Here is a 25,375-nt window from a genome sequence, read left to right as displayed (position 1 = left end):
TGCAGCACCCACAGAGGTCAGGAGAGGGCATTAGAGCCCTTGGAGTTGTATTTTCAGATGGTTGTGGCCTGTCCCATATGGATGCTGGGAACTGAATATGGTTTTCTGTAACGGTCTCCATCTATTGCTGAGATGTTTCTTTGGTGAGGGTTGAGAACTACACTAATCTGTGGATACAAAGATAAGTATTTAGATTATAGTTAGGAATTATGCTGACTTAGTAAAGTGTCAGCTAGAAGTTCTCCTCTAGGATCCATGGAAAACTCGTTTAAACTTATGGAGGCTCCTCTGTATTCAGGTGTCATTTTGTTCTTGCTACTTTCAGGCATCTCTGCTTGATTTTGCTTTTCACATTCTGATTTAAGTATGCCTTGGTTTTGGTCTATGATATTATCATATGTTGAGTACCTTTAATTTGCAGATCCATGTGCTTTATCAAATTTGAGAAATTTATAGACATTACTGCAAATATTCTGAGTCTTTCTTTTTTTCTTTATGAATCTCCAAGTTGTATATGTTAAGTTTCATTATTTTTCACTTTTGATCTTCAGATTTGATCATGCCAGTTTTTTGCCTTTTGACTTACACCTCTGTTTTATTTTAAATAATAATTTTATTTATTTTTGAGAATTTTATATGTGCACAATGAAATGTGGTTATACCTTTCATCATATTCCCTACAAATATTCACAAACCTCCCCAATAAGGCACCCTCCAATATGAATATCCTTAAAAAATATGACCCAACAGGTACAATTAATGCTGCTTATACAGTTAAGGAGTGGGTTCTAACCAATGGAGAATGGGGAAACTCCCAGTGACCACATACTCAAAAAGAATGATTCTCCCTCTCCAACAGTCATCAACAGCCAACAGATCCCCAGGAAAAGATGGGCCCTGGAGAGCACCTCCCCAATCCATGCTGGAATGTTTACTGACATGATCTTGTGTAGATCTTGTGCAGTGAACTGCTGCTGCTCTGAGATAATTCACACAACAGCCAAGTGGAGTTGGGAACATTGCATTTCACAGTTTCCCTCCCCCCATCCTCCAGCTCTTGCATTCTTTCTGCCTCTTTTTCTGCTACATTCCCTGAGCCCTGGTGGAGGTAATATGGGTTGATAAAGATTTTAATTCCCCTTTCCTGATTCTTGATGCTCATTCTAACTTGTGAATCTCTCATTTCAAGTGTGTTTTCAGTTTCAGGGTTCTTTTCTTCCTTTATATTTACAAACATTCTCATTTATCCAGACATTATTTCCTACTCTGATTTAGTTATTTTTGCACACATTTAAGACACTTCATAAAATCTTCATTTGCTATATCAGTCGGTCTCTTGGTTCTTAATCAGTTCTTACCCTGTTAAGACTGGTCCTTCAATGAGTCATAGTCTCTGCTTCTTTGTATTTCTGTTGCTTTTTGTGCTTTTAACTGGACATTTGAACATTGTAATGTTGTAGCTTTAGAAGTCTCAGGCTACTTCTCCAATATCTTGCTATTTGGGGTTTTGGGGTGGCTTAAGTCTTTCCTTTGTTATTTTTTGACTTCATCAAAATATTTCTCACTGCTACAGATTGTGCATGCTTCACAAGTACTCAGCAACTGAGCTAAAGTATTGTACAACTGAGCTAAAGTACTTAGCAACTGTGCTATGTTTCCAGCTCTACAAAATTATCATTACAGGTACAAGCGATCACTGATGACTCTTTCTTAACCTAGTTTTAGAGTTTGACAGAGACAATCCTGAACATGAGAGTGTAAGCAAAGTAAAACACTTCTCCAAGTCCTTTTGTATCAGCTCCTTGCCAGAACATTCTTTCAGCGTTATTTAAGCTTGCTTGTGCATTAGCTAGAGGTGGGAACTTCGAGTCTTTAAAGTCTTTATTGACCATGTGAGATTGTGTAAAGTTATCTCATGGTCTTGGGCGGTCTTCATGGTTTTAAGCTTTCAGAACCACCTCTTCCATGCAACATCATTCTTACCTTTCCATCCATTCCACTGCTGGGTTGCTCACAAGCTTCACGATGTTTACAAGCAATGTCTACCACTTGTCCTTCCAGAGTGAAACCCATAGCAGCTGAATAAAGACATCTGTGACTGTCCAGGCAAATAGGCTATATCCTAGGCAAGTTCTAACACATACTCAACCATGGATGAGTAAGGGATGCCTTGCATCTCAGGAAGCATGTCCCAAAGCTCCACACTAGGACTGTGAGCTGCAGTCTTGGAGGTTGCTGCAGAGCTAGGGAGTGAGTTGGGGGAGAGAATATGAAGACATCACAGAACTTTCCTAGCATTTTAGACTGGCCTTGGGCTTTATTCAGCACTTAATGTGCTATTGTAACCGCCCGGCTGCATTCTAAAGTTATAACACATTCAGTGTTGATATTTTCTGATTGATTCCCATGTTTCTATGGAGAATTAGGAGCTTGAGCTTCCTGCCCTAACATTCATCAGTGATGTAGTGGGGCCATTTCCCCTTTATTTGTGTAATTATTGTTATTCTACGGAGTTAAGAAAAAATAATGGATTTCAGTTTGATTTCTCTGTTGTATGCCTCTTCTTACATTCTTTTAGGCACTTTGATGGATTTTTAAAATGTCTTACTGATTTGTAGGATTTTTTTCGGGTTGTTTTCATTTAACTTACTTGTTATGTATGTTACAAGTACTTTCTCCCATCTACTAATTCATTTTAACACTATGCCAGAAAGAATGGTGTGTTTTTTTGTAACTGATCAAGAACAGCCTGCTTTACAGGATTGGGAGTTTGTGCTTTGTTAAAAAGAACTTTCTCCTAAATATTTTCTAACATGCATCTAATTTTTGAGTAATTGCTTATTAAAAAGGGCTTATTATTAAATAACTAGTGTTTATATAAATGAGGTATTTGATCAAATTGCTTTAATGTCTCTATTTTTTTATTTGCTTTGTCTTCAGATTTTTTTCTTTTGTTTCTGCTTTAGTTCTTCCTGGATTCTACTGTTGCTTGCAAGGAATGGCTTGCTTCTTCACTGTGGACACGCTTACCTTGTGACATACTGGAGGGGCTAGTACAGACAGGAGCATGTGCTCTGCCTTTTCTGGATTTCACCACCACTTTGCCATTTTTTGGCTGTAGTCAGAAGTTTTTCTGTGCTCTCCTGGCACCAAGGTCCCACAGCAACTTAAAAAATTCCCGTGTCTTGCCTGGTCTTGCAACCACTCAGACCCAAGTAAACACACAGAGGCTTATATTAATTAAAACTGCTCAGCCATTAGCTCAGGCTTACTACTGACTAGCTCTTGCACTTAAACTCAGCCCATTTCTGTTAATCTATATGTTGCCACATTTTCTGTGGCTTTAGCTGTGTGCAATTACATGCTGCTCCCTGGACAGTGGGCTGGCATCTCCTGACTCAGCCTTCCTCTTCCCAGAATTCTCCTTGTCTGCTTATTCTGCCTATACTTCCTGCCTGGCTACTGGCCAATCAGTGTTTTATTAAACCAGTGTGCAAAAGCATTATCCCACAGTACTTGGCCTCTTTCTACACATGTCCTAATGGTTTCTCTCACCATAGTACAAAAGTGGTGCTAATATAACTCCACAAGAATCTCTGTGAGAGTCACTGGGGTTTGATAGATTGTATCCAGCTTCTTGTATCCTTCCCCTTTGATTTGGAGAATAACAGACACATCCCTCTTCATGCAGCTCTTTGCCTTGTGTACTGTGATCTGTAGTGTCCTATCATGCTGGATCTTTCTGTACTCCTCTCATGGACTTTTTATTTTTGATTCTCTGAAGAGAATATTTCTTGTTTATCGCTAACGATATAATTTCGTTTGCTCTGACAGAATTTTTTATGTCTTCCCCCGAGAAGGAAAAAGATATGGGCATGTGCTGTCAGAATGTTATGCTGATCTAATTTACTATGTACGTTTTTATTCTTACCACTCATTTTTATAATGGGATTTGAAGCTCCTTCAAAGATTGCAGTTGATAAAATATGATAAAAAGTACTTGAGGGAATGGGTAAATACAAATGAGTAAAAATGAAAGGAAAACAGCAAGAATTTAGTTTGGTACCCATGGGAATTCAGGGCTTTGCCAGACTTGGGGCTTAGACTTGATGAGAGACAGAAAAAGAGATTAAGGTTGCCCTGGAAGCTGACCTTCCACAGCTGAGGTGTGATTGATGGGGTTGGTTTGTGTGGAGTGAGTTTTCCTGAGAGATGTATACAAAGCTCTATTCACTCCAGATATGGTGCTGATTACAAATCATATCACAACTCCAACATAATCTGACTTGGTGCACAAGCTGAGTTTATTGGCATTAATTACAGGACGATAGGTGATGCAAAGGCAGCTGAACCTCTGAGAAGCCCACCCAATGTGGGTAATGATTCATGGAAGTTTTGTGCCTAGTGCTCCCTGCCCATCTTGCAGGCAGGTCCATCAGTGTGTCTCAGCTTAGCAGTGATCTACTGCTATACAACTGAGGAGATGCACCTTGTCAATCTTGTAGTTTTCTGAGCTCCCTCAGCCTTTGAATTTCCTTAGCTTACTGAGTCTTACTCATCTCCCTCATTCCTAAAGTAATATTTCAATTTAGAGGAAATATCTGCACAGGATTGTTGAATATTGAGCATAACCCAAGTGATAGTCTTAGAGTTTTTGGAATAATATAAATATCCTACAAGAGTGGTGATTATTGTCGCAAGAGCTTTACCTCACAAGGATGAAGTCATTGATAGCAGGTTTCTCAAAGGAGACTTTGGGAATCAATAGAAGTTTCTCTTCCAACTAAGAGTATGCAATGAGGTCTTTTATATCACCATATACTACTCTGCTGGCAAATAACATGCATGGCCATAAATGTGCAGGCATCTGTCAGTGTAGACACACTTGTCTCATAATGAGTACAGATAAACCTTTTGACATAGACCTGTTTGCCCTTTACAATAATAGATATGCTGAAAACATGTACCTTGCTTTCCTCAGATGAATTATGTGGTAATTTGAAAAAAAAATGCCCCCAAAGGGAGTGATACTATTAGGAGATGTGACCTTGTTGGAGGAAGTGTGTCACTGTGGAGACAGGCTTTGAGGTCTCATATATGCACAAGCCATGCCCAGTGTCTCAGTTCACTTCCTTTTGCCTTTGGATCAAGATGTAGAATTCTCAGCTCTCTCTCCAGCACCATGTCTACCTGTACACTGCCATATGCCCAGCTGGAATGTCCCACCATGATGATGGTGGACTAAACCACTAAATCTATAAGCTGCCACCTCAATTAAATGTTTCCTTTATAAGAGTTGCTGTGGTCATGGTATCTCTTCACAGCAATCAAAATCCTAATTAAGACAAACTCTATGTTCAAAATGATAAGACTTATTTTAAATACATAGGTATGGGTTGGTCCTGTTCAACAATGGCCAGAGAAGCTTCTACATGCAGTAGACAGCAGGAGGTACAGGGATGTACAACTGCTTTGAGTATTAATAATTACTGACTGTTTTTTGCTAAATCCTAAATTAGACATTTATACCATTCCCATACTTCATGGCTCAGGGCATATCCCTGAAGGAGGGAACAAGTGAATTCAAGACTCACAGAATGAAAAGGAGTATTGGGGGACACTGTCTTCTAGATGTGACATGACCATTGCACTCGTGGACTCACTCATTAACTCCACAAGAGCTGCATAGGCTTTAGCCAACAAGATCAACCTTCCAGTAGGCACCTCTCATCAGAAGCAGTGGGTTACATGTATACACAAAAGTAGAGCACAAGAAGGTGGGAAGAAGATGTGTTGGTGGATGTCTGGCATAGTTGGGGAACTTGAACATGGATATAATCAACATATATTTTGTACATTTATGAAGTGTCAATGAATAAATGAAAGCTTTCCAAAATAAATCAATAGGCAGGAAATGCATAATTTGGAGGTTGATACTTTATGGTTCATACACACGCTTCCACTTTGCAGCTACTCTATGGTGAAGATTCTTACATGACTTTTATTTTAGTTCTGAATCACACCTTGGCATTTCTAGCACATTTAGCCTCTCATTCCATGCTGATAATCCTATTGATTGTATCTGACAGATAACATTTGTTTACACATTGTATTCTATGTTCTCTAAGAGAAGGAAATATATTCAGATATCCTTCAGGTGATCTGGACAAAGGCCTGATTTTTACAATTTATTTTTTATGTCTGTCAGTACATCACATACATACAATGCCGGTAGAACAGAAGAGGGTGTCAGACCAGAGGGTGCCCTCTGAAACTGGGCAATAGGTGTTGTGAGCTGCCATGTGGGCACTGGAAACCAAACCTGGGTCCTTTGCAAGAGCAGCCAGTGCTCTTAACCACGGAGCCATCCATCCAGCCATGGGCAGGACTTTAATAACACCTGTGGTGAGGGATTTTCTTGCTAGATAATGACTGCTGATCACATCATCTTCCATAAACACTATAGTGAGATCATCCAGATGATTTTCTTTGCCCCAGGGCTTTTGACCAGGCCTCTTACGCAAGCAGTTGAATTTAGTTGGGCATAAGCACCAGAGGGCTGGGTGATAAAGAGAGAACAAGCAGAAAATCCACGAAGAACCTTAGAAAGGCGTGGGAAAATGCCACTATCAACTAAGGGATTAAACGACCCTTTGATTAGGAGTCATCAGTTGTAATTGGAGCTCTTTAGTTAGCCCCAGTATCACCCCTGAAAATGGAATTATTCTTTTATTTATTCATCTACAAGAGTGAGTAAAAGGAGAGGCTAATGTTTCCTTTAATGAGGTTAAGAAGAGTTAAGGGGGAAAAGAGAGGCTAAATGAAACCTTTGAAGTGGCTAATAACATAGATGTAATTCTGACCATATTCCTGTTCATTTATAGTGAAAATAACCCTGTTCAATCTCCAGTCTATTTTCAAGTGTGGCTGCGTGTTTTCAGGACTCAGTAGCTTTATCACTTATTATTTCCCCCCAAGTTCTAATCCACATCATATCCCTGAATTCTTTCTCAGTAAATGTCTATTCTGTTCTCGGCTTCTATAAATCCCACCACAGAATTGGGTTTGCGACAGATACTGCTTGAAGGAAGAAATGAGCTCAAAACTTGATTTAAGTTTCCTCAGGTAAAAACAAGGGTTTTTTGTTTGTTTGTTCTTCTTCCATAAAGACCTGTGTTGAGCAAGTGCCTACTCTTAGAGAAAGTAATTTGGACTTGAAAGTAATTGACCAGGTCTAACAGGAAGGGGCAGCAGCCCAGCCCTAAGAGGGGCGACTATTGATGAATAGTGTGAGGCTGTGAAGTAGGTTATGAAAGCTACTTACTGAATCATGGTGAGAGATCAATTTTTGGCTCAGCCCTTCTAGTACCAGTGCTTGGAAATGGATAGTTACTTCTTGAAGATGCTCCCTGCACAGGACTGATGACTCCTGTATCCACTCTGAATAGCGTGACAGGATGCAAGCAGCTCCTCTAGGAGTCAGAGATGTAGCCAGGAGTGTGGGATCTGGCAATAGAGATGTGATTCTTTGATAATTAATCACATGACTTATAAAATCAGGCCAGGATAACAACTGTGTCTCTGCCTTGTTGTGAAAGCCCCATGTGGTCCTGAAGGTCCCAGAAAAGTATTAGACAGCTAGCTGGAACACTGAAAACCCTAAAGTGGCATTTTGCCAGTATGATGTAAGAGAAAGAAACTGGGTTTGGGCCTCCATTTATGGAACCTATTAAGAATGAACAGAAACAGAAATACTGCATTCCTGCCCTGGCCATAGTCAGGCCCGCAGAACATCACAGATTCATACAACAATGTGGAACATCACAGATCCACACACTCTTGAAAAAACTCAAGTCAGAGAGAGAAAAAGAAGAGAGCAAGAATTCTTAAAACTTAGCATGGCTTGATGACACTCCTGACGATATCTCCACTCCAACAGCAGTGAAAAGAGAAAGCAGGTGCACAGGACAAGTACTCAGAAGCCTTGCCCGAATGCTCTCTACAAGAGGTATTTAGAGGGAAGATGCCAAGGAGGCCAATTATTTTGTCCAAGATAGTACAATTACACAAGAAAAAGCAAAGAATTATAAAAGTGAGAATGGAGGGCACTAAGTTTTGTTATTTGCAGAAGAGATAATTATAGACCATTGCAACTTATGAGAATTGTCTAGAAAACCATTAGAGATGAAAAAAGAGAGTTTGTAAAATTCTCTTGTTGCAAAACTTTTATCAAAATCATTAGTTTTCTTATATACTAACTGTAAACAGAAAATTTAATGGAGGAACCATCCCATTTACAGTGCCAAGAAAAAAAATCATTAAAAACCCGAAGAAGAAGTACAGAGAGTTTATGTGAAGAAAACTTTAAAACTCTTTTGAGGGTTATAAAAGCAAACTTGGAATAGTAGTCATAACTTATTCTTAGAAAGACTCAGTATCATAAAGCTGTTATTTTTCTAAATTAATCTATAAAGCCTGTGCCATCCAAATTAGAATACCAATGAGATGTTTTGGAGAAATGTTGGTGAAACATTTTCTGAGAAACACATATACAGAATTTCTATGATTCTGGCAAGTAACCATATACACTGGGTCCTCAGGATGTTTATTCACATAGTGAATGTATGGGATGTTGGTCTTTTATTCAGTGGAGAAAGTCTGAAAAATTGAAGCAGCATCTGGATAGGTGGCTCGGCAGTTAAGAGTGCTTGCTTCTCTTGCAAAGGTCCAGAGTTCAGGTCCCAGTTCCCATATTTGGTAGCTCACAAACCCCTGTAACTCCAGTTGCAAAGGAGCCTGTGACCCCTCCAGGCCACTGAGGGAACTGGTACACATGTGGCATATACACACAGAGAAAGAAACACACATACACAGTAAAAAAAACCCAAATCTTAAAAATAACAAAAAAGAAAAAAAATGAAGCAATGCTGGGGTAATTGGATTGGTGTTTGTAAAATGAAATATCCATTAAGCTTTCTCTAGTATCTTGAGTGTCAATATGAAGGGAGATATTGAGTGTGCAATGTGAAATACAAATCTGTAGAAATATTATGAGAAAACAGAGATGATAAGAAAGTTACTGAATTTATGAGAAAAATGTTGGTAAGGTCAGATAATTTATTTTCTATTGCTATGATAAACTCCATGATCAAGAGCAACTTAGTGGGGGAAAAAGGGTTTATTTGGCTTATACTTCCAAGTCTATTACTGAGGGAAGTCAGGGCAGGAACTCAAGCAGAAACTATGGAGGAATGTTGCTTACTTGCTTACTGCCTCACTCACAAGCTCATGCTCAGATAGTTCAGCTGCCTAGGGATGCTGCCCATGGTGGCCTGGGCCTTCCCATATCAATCCATGATCAGAGCAATTCCAAGATATGGTCACAAGCCAATCTGATCTGGGCAGTTCCCCAAATATGACTCCCCAAGATGACTCTGGGCTGTATTAAGTTGACAGTTAAAGTTTATTACTACAGGTAGCTATATTATTGAAAATTAGAACATGAGGGGTGAGACTATTACCCAGCAGTAGAGCACTTGTCTACTATGCACAAAGCACTGGGCTCACTCTTTAATAACATAACACAAACCAACATAACACTTTGTGTGTGTATGACAAAACAGGATGGCATGCAAAAAGCAGACTCAATTAGACAAGTTGCATAAGCCACGGCAATCTGTTTACCACTCCTGTAAAATAATTGGTAAAGAATATTTCGTTATGTGAAGCATTTACAGAAAATAAGGTATTCAAAGTGTTACTAAACAGAAAGGCCTTCCTGTCACTGCATTTCAATGAAGAAAAGTCAGCTTAGATAGCATTTATAGCCATCTAATTTTCAAAAGTGAATATAAATGGTGCATTCATTTACATGGGAGCAATTTATTGACATTAAACATGATTTTTTAATGCATATATCCTTTTACTCAAAATTGTTCTTATTGGAAGGGTGGTCTAAGGCCATTCTTGCAAAACTAAAAAATAAAACTAAAAAAGATGGAATGTAGCTTTTAGTAGACTAAATAGCCACTGAAATGGAATCTGTGGGATGCTGATAAAATAAAACACATCCTGTCTAAAAAATAAAATTCTTTACAACTTTTTAAAAAGCATGATATCTTGGTATCTGCCATTAACAACAGATCTTTAAAAATATATTTTGACACAATAAAAGCATGGAGTAGTTGCACAGGTTGACTCTATATGGATAGATAAGCACTTTGTGTGTTTGTGTTACGTTATTGTATATTTTAATTTGAAAAAAACAAAAAAATGTGTTATTCCTTTGTATGTTTCTGCAGCTATATGAGACTAAATAAATGAAAATCTAACACCTTTGAATTATAGACTATTTATTTAGGTTGTTATTTTTTGAGACAGTGTCACTATGTAGCCCAGGCTGGCCTAGAATTCACAGTCTTTCTGTCTCTTCTTCCCCAGTGCTGAGCTAGGAATCACTATGCCCTTGATATTTTTAAAATTTTATTTACTAGTTCTTCAAGAATTTTGAACCAGGTATTTTGATCATACTGGGTCACTCCCTAAACTCCTCACAGATGCAGGACCCCTTTTCTATTGAAGCTTTGTATCTTCTTTAGCACACACACACACACACACACACACACACACACACACACACACACACACTCCAAACAATCAAAATTAAACCATGGAGCCCAATTTGTGCTGCCTGTATACTCTTGGGTGTGTGGCCTTCCACTGGAGTGTGGTTGACCCAGCAGGGGCACACCCTTAAAGGAAAGTGACTCTCCCTCTCCAAGCAGCTCTCAATTGCCAATACCTTCTCTTCTAGGGAGAGGGACCTCATGTCCCCTCCCCTCCCCAAGCTGGGATTTTTGTTATCTTGAGCTTCTGTTTATTTTTGAGGCATTCTTATGTTAATAGTAAGATTGAGGGAAAAAGTGAGAAGTAGAAAGTATGAACGTCATGTATTTCATGTCTCCAAATATGCAAAGTGACCCACCACCATGATTTTTTCAGGGTGATGCATTTATTAGAGTTAATGAACCAAATATCCTACATTCTTATCTGAGTTCAGAACTTACATTCAGACTTTCTTTTGGTGTTTTATGTTCCATATTGGATATAGTGTTTTCTAATCCATTTTCTCAGCTTGTGGCTTTTATTATTATTATTATTATTATTATTATTTGGACAGAATTTTCACAGAGTAGATGTCTTTTACTTATTTTTTCACCTTCTATATAATTTATTTTAATTTATATATATGAAAATTATTTACTAACAGAGTAATAAAGAAAGAGATACAAAGATACAGGTAGAGAGTATATATGTGTATATATGTGTTTCAATCAGGTTATACAATCTTCCTGAAATAATTATTATTTCTCTATAATAAAATGTTCAAATTCTTTCTAGCTTTTTGAAATACACAGCACATTATAGTATCTTTAGACACAAAAGCAGCAGGCACTTCCTACTTATTTCAAAACTGTTGCTTTATTTCAGAAAACAAATAAGGGTTGGGGAGAGGGCTCACTGGTTAAGAGGACTTACTGCTTTTGCAGAGGACCCGGGTTCAGTTCCTAGCACCCATATTGTAGCTCACAATCTCCTGTAAGTCTAGCTTTAGAGGATCCAATAGCTTCTGTGGTCTCTTGGAGAACCTACATGCATATGGTGCATGTAATCTCAGGCAGGTACATGCACATATATACATAAAAATAAATATCTTTAAAAGATCTAAGTAAAATCTTCTGCATAGCAAAGGTTACAACCAACAGATTGAGAAGACAAGAGAAGAGGAGAGAACCACCCCCTGGACATGAGGACAATATCCAGAATTCATAACCTGTTTTTAAAATCTCAATAGCAATAAATACATGCTTCTCAGGAGGAGACATGCAAATGGCCTGCAGGTATATAAATAAATGCTGTTCCACTAATTACCAGGAAATCCAAAATAAAATGCAACGAGATGTCACCTTACCCCAGCAAGAATGGCTGTTATCAAAACAACAAAACAAAACAAAAACCAAGGATAAGGAGAGCAAGAGATCATGTGGCTGAGAGAGACTTCTTGTACTCTGTTGGTGGCAAAGTAAATTAGTACAGTTGTTGTGGAAAACAGCATGGAAGCACCATACGAGTGAAAAAATAGAACTTCGCTTAGACCCATCCACCGCATTAGTTTTTGTATGTCCAAATGAGATGATATCAGGATTTTAAAGAGACAAGCAGCATTATTGGCAATGGCCCAGAAGTAGAAACAACTGAAGTATCCATCAACTAATGAGTGTATAAAGAAGATGTGACATACACACCAATGGATGGACCTTGAAATTGTTATGATAAGTAAAATCAGCCAGGTACAGAAAGACAGATGTCACACGTGAAGTGTAGTGCATAGACCTTGAGAATAGGATGATGGTTACAGAAGGCCAGGAAGGAAAATGGGAAGGAGAGGGTGGGGAAAGGCTGGCCAATGTGCCCTAAAAAACACTGAGCATGCTTTTGTTGTTTGCAAGAAGTCACTGCTAGGAGCTGGAGACACGGCTCAGCAGTCAAGAGTGCTTGGTTGCTCTTTCAGAGGACCCTGGTTCAATTCCCAGCATCAACCTCAGGTGGGTTACAACTGTCTGCAACTCCAGTTTCAAGGGATCTGATGCCCTCTGGCATCGACAAGCATCTGCACACAGGTGTGCACATATATACATAAATTCAAAATGCAAAATTATTTTGTTAAGTTTTGCTAAAGCTAACAACAGCTAGAATTTCCATGTTATGTTACATGCCAGAAACTTCATGTATATGTGCTTACATTTGGAGTTATTTCAGTGATGAGTATAATATAGATTATTGTGATAATTTTTTGTCATATAGGTTTTCAATTGTTCCATAAACAATTTTTCAAAATATTACATTTTCTCTGAGGATTTTCTCTTCCTCTTTCTTCTAAGACCAGTAGCTGTCCTGGCTGTGTCTGTTTGGGGGCTGCTTTCCTCTCTTAGTTTGAGCAGTGTTTTCTTTCTCTAGTAAATACCACATCATCTTATTATCAGAATGTCTTGAAATCAGGTAGCATCATTCTTCTTACTTAAAAAAAAATCAGTGTCATGTTTATTGTTGTATTTACTAGAGGTGCCTTAACAGAATGCCACAGACTGGGTGATTTAGGAAGCCATGGAGAGTTATTTTTGCAGAACTCTGGAGGCTGGAAGTCCAAGACAAAGATGCTGGTAGAGTTGATGCCCCCAGATCACCTCCTAGGGTTGTAGATGGTCATGTTTTTGTTGCTTCTTTGTGTGTTTTATTTATTCATGCACACACATCCATGGCATCTCTATGTATCTTATACAGCAGGGAGATTGGATCAGTGCCCATCTCAATACCTTGTTTTCATGAAATTATCTTGTTAAGGTTCCCACCTATAAATATTGTGACATTTTGATTGTACTGAGGCTATTTCTGAGGTGCTGAGGATTATGACTTCAAACACAAATGGGGGTGGGTAAAATCATAAAAACTATACTGAGTCTATCTTTCTATGTGAAATTTTACCATTGTAAAAACAACTTACTGGGTTCTTTTTAGTTGATATTGAGCAGAATGTCGAGTTCTAATTGTGAAGTGATATCCTGAGGACATTGTCTGTCTACTCAGGGTCACAGGATTTCGCTCCATGGTTCCATCCCTTTTTGATTTCTTGTTTTGGTTTTGATTGACAGATTTGAACTGTACATATTAACAAGGCCTTGGATAACATTTCCCCACATGCATACATCACTCATGGATCCAATCTAATTTCCCTCTACCACTCCACCCTTGTCTCAACCTCTATTTTATAGGCAGCTCAACTCTTTAGCTTTTATACACAAGAGAGAGCATGCTCTTCTTATCTTTCAGAGCCTGGCTTATTTTGCTTTAATATAATGACATCCAGTTCCATCAATTTTGCAGCAAATAATAGATTTTATTTTCCTCTGTGCATGAAGAGCACTCCATAGTGTGGTTCTCACATCTTTTTTTCCCCCCGGAGCTGAGGACCAAACCCAGGGCCTTGTGCTTGCCTATCACAGAGCTAAATAAATCCCCAATCCCGGCTCTCAAATCTTATGTATTCATTTACACACTGATGGTCACATAGACTGATTACATACTTAATTATGGTGAACTTGTCACAGCAAATTAAGGATCCGAATTTAAATCTTTGGCTGTGTACCCAGATATAGAGTACCTGACTGGCATATAGACCTATCTTCCATTGATTGTTTTTGTGTGTGTGTGTGTGTGTGGGGTGTTTGGTTTTTTTTAGAAACTTCCATTTTGTTCTTCATAATGTTTGCATTTTTTTATTCCCGTCAATGGTATATAAACGTCCCTGCACTGGTCCCAGGAGTTGGCTTAGGTGGTAGAGAGCTTGTTGTGTAAGCATGAGGAGATGAGTTCTAGTCCCACATTCACATAGAAAACCAGGTGTGCCTGTAATCTCAGGGCTTGAGACACAGAGACTGGCTTGCTATCCAGCTAGTTTAGTCACTAGGTGAGCTCTGGGGTCAGTGAGAAACACCCTCAAAAACTAAGGTGTAGAGAGATTGGCAAAGGTCCTGATGTGCCCTGCTCTTCCCATGCATGTACACCAATATATGTACACACTCACAGACAAACACAATGCATGCACACTTAAATAATACTCACAAGCACATACACACAATGCATGCACATGCACATATGCACACTCATAAGTATGCACACATTCACAAGCATGCTTACATTTATAAACATGTATACCTAATGTATACACACACATGCATACCCACTCATGTACACATTCACAAACCCATATAAAAATACATGCACACATATGTCTACTCACACATGTACAAACTCAAATATTCAAATACACATGCATGCTCTCTCTCACACACACACACAAACATGCATACACATATGCACTTCCACACAATTACACACAAATAATGATGCATACACACACATAATGGGGCTTTACTTTTTGGCCTCAGATGGAATGTAGCCTTCTGTCTCTTTAGTTTTGTGTGTTCATGACTGGAAGGCCATCAGCTGCAGAGAATGAGTGACCTCTGTGGTCAGTGACACAAATGAATCAGAGAAGTTGCTGTTGGAGGCCTAAGTCACCACAGGCATTTCCTGCTTCTCACTTGAGTGTGTCCCTTCTGTTACAGCAAGACTTGAGAGATCTTTATATTTGAAGTCTAGTAACTAATTGAAAAGTAGACCAAGTTTGACACAGAAGAGGTGATTAAAGTGTGTGCATCTGTGGGTAGGTGGGTACCCAATGCATTAGTAAGACAAGTTGGACTTGGGCTTGAAAAAAATAAATTCAAAAGCTAACTTTGTTACCTACGAGACTGAACAAAGAAGTGTGCTTTCATTGGCTTATGAAACCTGCTTCTCACAGTTTGTCACAGATGACTAAAATGAATGCCTGCCTGAATAAAAAGAGGAATTATTTATATGGCTAAAAATAATCCATAAGCTACAGAATTATTTCCTGGTGAAGAAAGACCTTGTGAATTATGGTTAATTTGGAGTGTCTTGCCTATATAACCCCTTCCTTACTCTTTGAAAGAATAAGAAATACAAAGAATATGGCAGATTTAGCAGTGGTCCCAAGCTACTGGACTGATAGATGGGGCTTTCTGAAATGCAGTTTCCTGCATTTTGAAGGTAATGCAAATCTAAAGGGAATTGTAGTGGGAACTTTTTCTAGTGAAGGGAGTTGTGGCCGTGGAGAGGTAGCCTGTCTCTACAGAGTTCAGAAAATAACACTGTTGCATCAGCCATGATGCCTGAGACATCAAGGTGCACAAAGACTCTGCCTAGGAGGCCAAGCTCAGAGGAGGCCATCCCCATGTCATTTGGCATAATGTGAATATACACTGAAGTCTCCCTTATGGAAATTGAGCCTGCATAAAGCACAGACATCTATGTGAGGTGTGTCAAAGACACTGAGGAAAAACAAAATAAAATGAGGTCTCCTCACCCCAAGAAACTTACAGTCCAGCTGGAAAGCTGTATGTCAACATTTCCCAAAGAGCAGATTGTAGAGGGAAGAGTTGGGTCTCCTGCCTTCCAAACCTCCAGCTCTGAGAGCCGTAGGAAGCTTAAGTATGAAAAAAACCAAAACAAACGGAGGGGCTGGAGACATTGCTCAGTGGCTCAGTGCATAGAGTATTTGCCATCAATGTGTAGGGGCCTTAATTTTAATCTCCAGAAAACCATTTTAAAAGCTGGGAGTGACCATACTTGTCTGCAGAACCAGTGTTCCCACTGCAGATTCGAGAATCCTTAGAATTTTCAGGCCAGCCAACTTGCCATACTCATCATACAGAGAGAGACCTCACCACAATCCATTCTGCAGGTGAAGACAGAGCTCTAAAGTTCTCTTCTGACCTACACATGTCTTCCATGCATGTGAGTCCCTGTACTCCACACGAAAATGCGCACACATGCACATGTGTATACACACACACACACACACACACACACACGATACACATGCACACATACAAGATAAAAACTAATAAAAATTCTATGAGTATTTTTGTCTAATTTTTAAATGCATTATGTTTATGGTTTTATTCACATGTGTTATACTAATATATCAGCAAATATCAATAACTTGTAGTAAACATAAATTGAGAAAAAGGGTTTGTTTGGGGAGAGGGTTGTTTTATCATAGAGGAACATGTTAAAAATCATCTTAGAAATCATTGCATAAAACTGGAGTCTGTCTTATAAATCCCAGTGCTTAGCAGAGGCCTTGAGCCAGTATAGAAGCCCAGGTAAAAGTAGATAGAATTTTGGAGGCAAAGGGCTGTTGAGGTTTCCTTCCAGAAATATCAGATAAAATCATCTCAAATCTGGTGCTACAAAATTATTTTCCCAGCAGAATTATATGAAAAGCAACACTTTCAAGATGTCAGCCAAATATGCTCTCCCTCACCTGCCTTTGTTTCCCAAACTGTAAGCAGCGCTAGGCAGTGGATCATGATTTTCTTGGGGTTTCAGTGACCTTTATGCCAATGATCTTGATTCCAAAGGCAAAAATTAATCAAAGGCTTTTTTTCTTTAAGTGAGATTGCAGGCTGCCAAGGCCTCCATAAAAACTCAGCTGTTTCCTGTTGAGATCTTTTCACAGAAGATGCATTGCCAGCACCCTCTTGCTGGTAAAGGCCACACAGTATTTGGAAGACTGTGTGTGATAACCCGGGAATGAAGTGAAAAACAAACAAAATCCAGATATCCAAATCACCCTGATCCTAATTGTATTCAATGTCTGAAAGACCTCTTTTTCTCTCTGTGTAACATACTCTCTGGGCCACTTATTTATTTTTTTCTGAGAATGCACATCCTCTTCTGTAGAGCATGTCGTGTGTGTGTGTGTGTGTGTGTGTGTGTGTGTGTGTGTGTGTGTGTGTCTGCGTGTTGGGGGGAGGTGTATAATGGAGCCTGTTTGACAATGGTGGCCAAAGATCGGTTGGGGTCTTCCTCTGGTGATCTCCATCTTATTTTTTAAATAAAGCATTCCATTTTATTTGTATTTCTGTGTATGTATGTCTATATGAAAGCATGCCCCTGTGTGCAGGTTCCCATGGAGGTCAGGGAGGGTATAGGAACCACTGGATTTGGAGTCATAGGTGGTTGTGAGGCTCCTGATGTGTGTGCTGGGAACCAAACTCAGGTAGGTCTTCTGAAAGAACAGAAGGTACTCCTACCCCCTCCGTCATCTCTCCAGCCCTCATCAGTTCAGCTACAGCAGCTGGCCAAGACCCACACAACAACTGGCAAATACAATCCTTTTTTTAAAAATCCCTTTTGTAATAAATAATTTTCATTTTCTTTGTGCATCCTCTGATGTATGTGTATTCCTCTTCTCTTGTGTGCAGGGCTGTCTGTGTGCGTGCGTGTGTGTGTGTGTGTGTGTGTGTGTGTGTGTGTGTGTGTATGTGTGTGTGTGTGTATGTGTGTGTGTGATGTGGGGTGTGTGTGTGTGTGTGTGTGTGTTTTGTGTGTGTGTGTGTAGGCCAAAATGCTAGCAGATTGATGAGCTGCAGAATTTACCCATTTCTACTTCCCTAGTGCAGGGATTACAAGCATGCATCATCAAACCTGACTTTTTTTTTTTACATGTGTTCCAGAAATCGACTCAGGCCCTCTTGCTTGTACAGCAAGTATTTCACTGATTGAGTGATCTCTTCAGTCCTTGGGCTCTTGTACTTTATCCATATCATCTTGTAAGTGAGTCAGAACAGAAGTTGATCTTGCCTGCAACTAAGTGGCCCCACTAGAAATACACATGCATGTTTGCAGATATCCTTAGATCAGAAAAATGATGTAGGAACTCTTCTCCCATGCCAAAAGAGTGAGCTCCCTCTGCTTTTAGTGGCTACCTGGTGTTCAGGAATGCTGGTATAGCTGAACTGCTTCTAAGTGCACATACCACATGACTGAATACTTTGTCATAAGTATGTCATAACTATGTTCTTCTTGTGATGGGACCAGTTTTGAGTCATATGCAAATCCATGTGTTGTGCGGTGGATAGGAATTGTATCTGATACTTCAGATAATGCCTCTCAGTTAGACTCTGTGTAACTTTTCTAAACGTATTTTGTATGTTTATAACTGCAGGCATGGGGGGTTGTGAATACATGCTATGTCTAAGCTTTGCACAGGTATTGCTGTAATAGATTTCAAACTCATTTTCTACCCCCTTGCCCCAAGTTTACATGTTCTTTACACTGTATCAAATGGTCTTAGATCTTAAAGTTTAAATCCATCAGCTGGGGAGATGGCTGAGTGGGTGAAGTGTAACTGTGCAAGGGCCTGGGTTTAGATCTCCGGCACCTACACAGCAAGCTAGCCTTGGCAACATGAGTCTGCAACCCTAGCCAATGGAAGAGGAGTTGGTGATAGACAAGTCCTGGGATTCGTACCTGCATCGATCTAGCCAATACTGAGAGACCTTGTCCCCCAATAAAGAAGAATTGATCAGTGTTCCATTGTCAATCTCAGGCCTCCACACATGCCTGCACAGGTAAATACACTCACAAACATGCATACATTCCCTTCCCCTACCCCATTTTAGTCCATTCAATCTTTTTGTACTTGAAAATAAACAGAAGTTGATCACTGTACTCTATCTAGGATCCAGGGTCAAAGGGATGTCTCAGCAGATAAAGGAGTTAGATTCCCAGTACCCACATGGTAGAAAGACAACTCCCACAGGACAGGCTGTCTTCTGGCATCCACATACATATATGTGGCACATGTGCACATGCCTGTGCATGCTCAGATACACATAAATAAGATGTGATTAAAAATCTTAGAGGAAGGATCCAAAATCTTCTCACAGTCTGTGGATACTGAGGCAGGGGTTTAACTTTCTTCTCAGTATTGTCTATCCTTTGTGTCAACCTCAAACACATCTTAGCAATTGCTATAAGTGCCCTGCTTATATTTCCTGATCCATTTCTACACACGGGAGGTAGATTCTAATCACAAGCATGTGTACCTTCTGCATAAGACATTTTCTCTCTAAGCAATAGGGATGTATAAGTAAATGGATCACTCAAGAAAGTCCAGGAAACTAAGCATCTTAGGAACCCACCCTAATCCAAGAACTGATGCTCTCATGTCCTGGTCAGAGGTGAGAAGTGATGGGTCATACCCAACCTATAAGAGTTTTCTACCAACATTAAGCTGCTATTGCTCATAGCACTAACTTGCTAGAAAATTAAAAAAAAATGTTGACATCTTTCCTTCTATTATGTCATTCCACACTTCTTGTTTGTATTTTCTATAATTCTCTCTTAGACATTGTTCTATTGCTGTTAAGAGACACAATGACCATGACAATGCTTGGAAGAGAAAGGATTTAACTGGGGGCTTGCTTACAGTTTCAGAGGTTTAGTCCATTATCATCATGGTGGAGAGCATGGCTGCAGGCAGGTGCTGAGAGCCACATTCTGATCTGTAGGCAGGAGAGCAACACTGGACCTCATGTGGACTTTTGGAAGCTCAAAGCCCACCCCCAGTGACTCACCTCCTCCAACAAAGCCTCCTGCAACATTTCCTAATCCTTTCAAACAGTTCCACTTCCTGATGACTAAGCATTCAGGTTTATGGGCAGGCATATGGGAGCCATTCTTCTTCAAACTACCACACTCTCCACTGCAAAATATCATGTTCACTCTTGCTCTTAGAGTTTGCTTGAACATGGATGGATACAGATTAATATGTCAAGTTGGTTTCTGTGTATTTCTGTCTTCTGAGAGCTGATCAGATCTCATTGTTTTGGTTCTTTCACAAATGTCCTGTCTTTAGAGAATGCCTCTGTTGCTGTAGGAAGGAGCAGCTGGTTCATGCCCTAGTGAGTAGAATTTAGCTTAGCAAGGCAATCACTATAATATCACTTTCTTGATTACTTATTCCTCTTGTCCCTCTGGTAGTCTAACTGCAACAAGAACTCTTTTATTATTGATTATGGCAGAATCATTAGGGTCCAGAACAGTCCAGGGAATACAGTGTGGCTCAATAAACAAATTTTGAATGAAATTTAGAAATAGCAACTACCAACTGCAAAGATTTAGTCAATGTCCTACATTATTTTGTTTTTTTTTCTTGTAAAATATTTTTGAGAATTAAACCCTTCAATATATGTAATATCTATTCAGATACATGCTTCTAAATTAATTTGAGATAAGGCCTCATTAGGTAGCCAGGCTGGCCTGGAACTCACAGTTCTTGAGCTTTACCAAGTCAGGTTCAGGGACTACAGTTATGTGCCACATGCCTTATTTAAATGAATATTTGCCTTGTTTTATATTTTTTAATTTAAAATTATGTATTTTTGACTGGGTTTTCTAAAATGTGGACACAGTCCTTTGGTCATATTGATATTTTTGACAAGGAATGACTGCAATATACCAAATTGCATGTTAGAACTCAGCAGCATACTTTTCGATGTTTTGATTTTTAGCCATCATTAGATACCTATGAGTGTTACCTCTACTTTAAATGTCAGAAAATAGAGGTGTTTTCTATTTTGCACTACCGAAGTTTGCACTTTATAATGCTACCTGTTTGCAAGTGACAAGTGACAACAGATTTGTATACACTATACATATAGAGCTCTTAAAAACTGAGCAATAAAAAACAAAGCACTCAAGTTAGAAATGAGAAAAATGTAAGATTAGGAGGTGGAGAGATGGCTCAGCAGTTAAGAGCACTGGCTGCTCTTCTGGAGGACCCAGGTTCTATTCCCAGCACCCACCTGGTGGTTAACAATGTCTGTAACTACAGTTCCAGAGAATTTATCATCTTCTTCAGAACTCTATGGGCACCCGACATTCACAGAGTGCAGACATATAAGAAGGAAGAACATCCAAAAGCATAAAGAAAAATAGCAATACATTGCATTTCAAAAAAATAGAAGGAAGATCCACCTTACCTGGACATGTGGGAAAAAATTAAACACATGAAGAGATGTCCAAAATCACTAATAGTTAAAGAAAGTCAAGCTAAAATCCAGTACAAGATCGCTACACACTGATAACCATAGCTAACAAAATACTGGCAAGGTCCAATATGAATGAAGATGCAGAGAAATTAGGTCATTCATATATGTCTACCAATAATGTGAATGTACTGAAAGATAGTTTGGCAATTTCTTATAAAACTAAATAAACAAACAACAACAACAACAACAATACACACACACACAACAGAGACAGAGAGACAGAGGGAGTGAAAGACAGACAGGCAGACACAGACACACAGACAGATAAATGAACACAGAACATAAAAACTTTTGGAGGTGATAGATATGTTTATAACCTGGATTCTGGTGATGAGGGTCATATATAAACATATGTGTACCTAAATGTATGTAGATTTTTGGCAAACAGTTATACCTCATGAAGCCAATAAATAACCACCTACAAAAGATAACTGTGCAGATTGCAAATGACAAGTACAGCTATGCTTCTGGGTACTTATAAAAAAATGATAACTTATGTGGATATCCAGATTTGTATACACTTGCTCACTCAACTTTAACAATGGTGTCACTAACCTGAAACAAATATGAAAACTTACTAGTAGGTGAGGATCACATACATGATCATGATTAATTCACAGCATGGGATGTGAGTCTCCAATGTACAGACGTGAATGCTTGGTGCCCACACATTGACAAATTTCAAAATATCACACACTACACTTTCATTATGCAACAAATCTTAGAGACAAAAGAAATTAGGTGTTGCCAGCATTAGGGATATGGGGAGGAGGGTGTGTGTAACTATAAGGGGGTTACATTAGGGTTGCTATGGTGATGGGGCGGTTATAGATCTAGACTGTCTTGGTGATTACACAGTTATACATATATCAAAAAATGGCACAGACTCATATACACATCAGTGTTGATGTAAAATTCCCATTTTGATACTGGACCATAATCATTTAAGAGTCAACTATTTAGAAAATAGAAAACATCCAGAGAAACCTGTTTCTTAGTAACTTTCTGTGAGTCTATTATTACTTCAAAAACAGTTTTAAGTGTCTCAGTTTGTTACTGTAATAGATGTTTTATGAGAGAATTCTTTATGTAGTTGATACCAGTGTGAGGAAGTTGGTTCCAATATCCTAAATATGAGAATCTAAAAATGAATATCATTTTGTACTTGTAAAGTAAACATTTTACATTTCATATGTCAGTGTTTGTGTACCTGCATCAATATTTCTATGATAATGTATGTGTAAAATCTCTACAATGTTCTAAGTACATAGTTATATCAGGACATAAATTGTTATTTTTACTTGACAACTTGTGTACCTATACTTTCACTTTTTATTAAAACTTTTTATCATTCATTTTACATACCAACCACAGGTCCCCGTCTCATCCCTCCTCCCGCTCCCCCCCAACCCACCTGTCATCCCCTCCTCCAGAAGGGTAAGTTCTCCCATGGGGGAACAGCAAAGCCTGGTACATTCAGTTGAGGCAGGACCAAGCCCCTCCCCACTGCATCAAGGGTGAGCAAGGTGTCTGACCATAGGTAATGGGATCCAGAAAGCCAGCTCATGCATCAGGGATGGATCCTGATCACACTGCCAGGGGCCCCTCAAACAGACCCAGCTACACAACTGTCTCCCATATGCAGAGGGTCTAGTCCAGGCCTGTATGCAGAGGATCTAGCAGGTTCCACAGGTGTCAATCTAAAGTTCGTGAGTTCCTATGAGTTCAGTTCAGTTGTTGCTATAGATTTCCCCATCATGATCTTGACACCCCTTGCTCTTCTAATCCTTCTTCCCTCTCTTTGACTGGACTGTCAGAGCTCAGCCTGGTTCTTGGTTGTGGATCTCTGCATCTGCTTCCATCAGTTACTGAATGAAGGCTCTATGATGATAGAGTATTCACCAATCTGATTACCAGGGTAGGCCAGTTCAGGCACTTTCACCACTGTTGCTAGTAGTCTAATCTGAGGTCATCGTTGTTGGATTGAAATAGAAAATAGCATCCTGAGTGAGGTAATCCAGACTCAGGAAGACAAACCTGGTATGTACTCACTCATAAGTGGATACTAGATGTAAAGCAAAGGATAACCAGACTACAACCCACAGATCCAGAGAAGCGAGGAAACAAGGAGGACCATAAGAGGGATGTATGGATCACCTTGGGGAGGGAAAACAGAGAAGATCTCCATGAGTAAGCTGGGGATCAGGGGAGTAATAGAGGGTAGGGGATGACAACATGAGGGAACAGGATGGTTGAGCTGGGGGAGGGACGGAGTGGGAGAGCAATGAAAGAGATATCTTGATAGAGGGAGACATTATGGGGTAAGGGAAAAATATGGTGCTAGAGAAATTCCCAGGAATCTACACTTTCATTTATAAGTATTATTGCATCTATTATCACAAATAATTCGATAAAGCCTAAAATATTTAAAATTTGTTTTAATTTTGCAAATGTAAGTAAATTTAGATGCCTAAAACTTTAATATTCTTTTAAGAAAATAGTAAATCTTTTATTAACAGTGTCTATAAAGTAAAGTTAGTCTCTTATTTATATTTTTTAATTACATATAACATAAATTTATGATCCCAACCATTTTAAATGTGCAGTTTACAGTTAATCCTCTTAAATTACTTCTGTTGTGTTAGGTATGACATTGACTCAAGAAGTGTCGTTAAGCATATCAGACTTGGTGCTCCAAAATGGACTTAACACATTTATAGAATTAAGGAATTTTCAAAGGGGACTTTTAGGTAGAAAGATGAAAATAGCAAGAGGAGATATTCTTCCATAGACAGAGATAAATTTTCATTATCTAAAACAGGAATTCACACAAATTCAAAAGAAACAATGATTGGTTTAGTTAAGAAGCAAGAGGACTCAGGAAAGAGAATAAAAAATAAGGATTATGACTAAGCATTGCCCTGCTGTTCTCTAGAAAATTTTACATCCTTAATCATTGTGTACACTATTTGCAAAATAAAAAAAACATTTTGTGCACAGATGTATTCAGACCATTGTTCATACAATGATATATCACAGGCATCAGCTGTCATTTGTAAGTGCAATTTATTTCCCTCCTTGTTCTTCATATATTTTTCCTTTGTAAATCACTATTTAGAAAATATCATGAGGGCTGGAAAAATTATTAAGAGGTAAGACAATTCAATGTACCAGTTTCCTGAGAAATTTTGTTCCGAACTAGCTCTTCATCTACGGACTTAAAACATTAACTCAGGGTGTGGCACTCACTTTCTTCCAGATGGGGTAAGAGTGAGGTGACATGCAGAGACCTACAAGGCTTATTGCCAACTTCAAAGTGCTGTCCTCTCTTGACTTCCTTTGTCTTGCTTGGTCTCCTTCTTTGGTCCTTGCTTGTTTGGTGCAGGCCAACTGAGTATGACTTGACAAGTCAGCCTGAAGGATAATGCTAGGACAAGGAAAATAAAAGCAGTGTCTTCTCAGCGCTGGTGGTCCACTTTAGCAACCACACCCACCTTTCCTTCTTGTTTCCATCCTTGATGTGAATTCGGAAATTTGAAGAGGGCCGGAGTGTACCTTGTACTTCTTTCCTGCCCATCAGTGCCTGTGTAATTACTTATTGCCAGGATTAAATGACAAGACAGTGACTTAAGTTAAAACGATTGAAACCAGGGTTACCTAAGAGGTTTCTGATGTCTGAACTCACTGTGTGAAATCTCTAGTATACATGTGTTTCTTATGAAGCGATGCTGGAATGATTTGGGGCTGTGTCCATGGATCCCCCATCCTTTAGCTCCTCTAGGCATCTTCATGTGGTACTCACAGAGACGCTCAAATATGCCTTTGCATCC

The sequence above is a fragment of the Peromyscus maniculatus genome, chromosome 7 (genome assembly GCF_049852395.1).
Source record: "Peromyscus maniculatus bairdii isolate BWxNUB_F1_BW_parent chromosome 7, HU_Pman_BW_mat_3.1, whole genome shotgun sequence".
NCBI classification, from domain to species: domain Eukaryota; kingdom Metazoa; phylum Chordata; class Mammalia; order Rodentia; family Cricetidae; genus Peromyscus; species Peromyscus maniculatus.
This window is presented reverse-complemented; position numbering follows the sequence as displayed.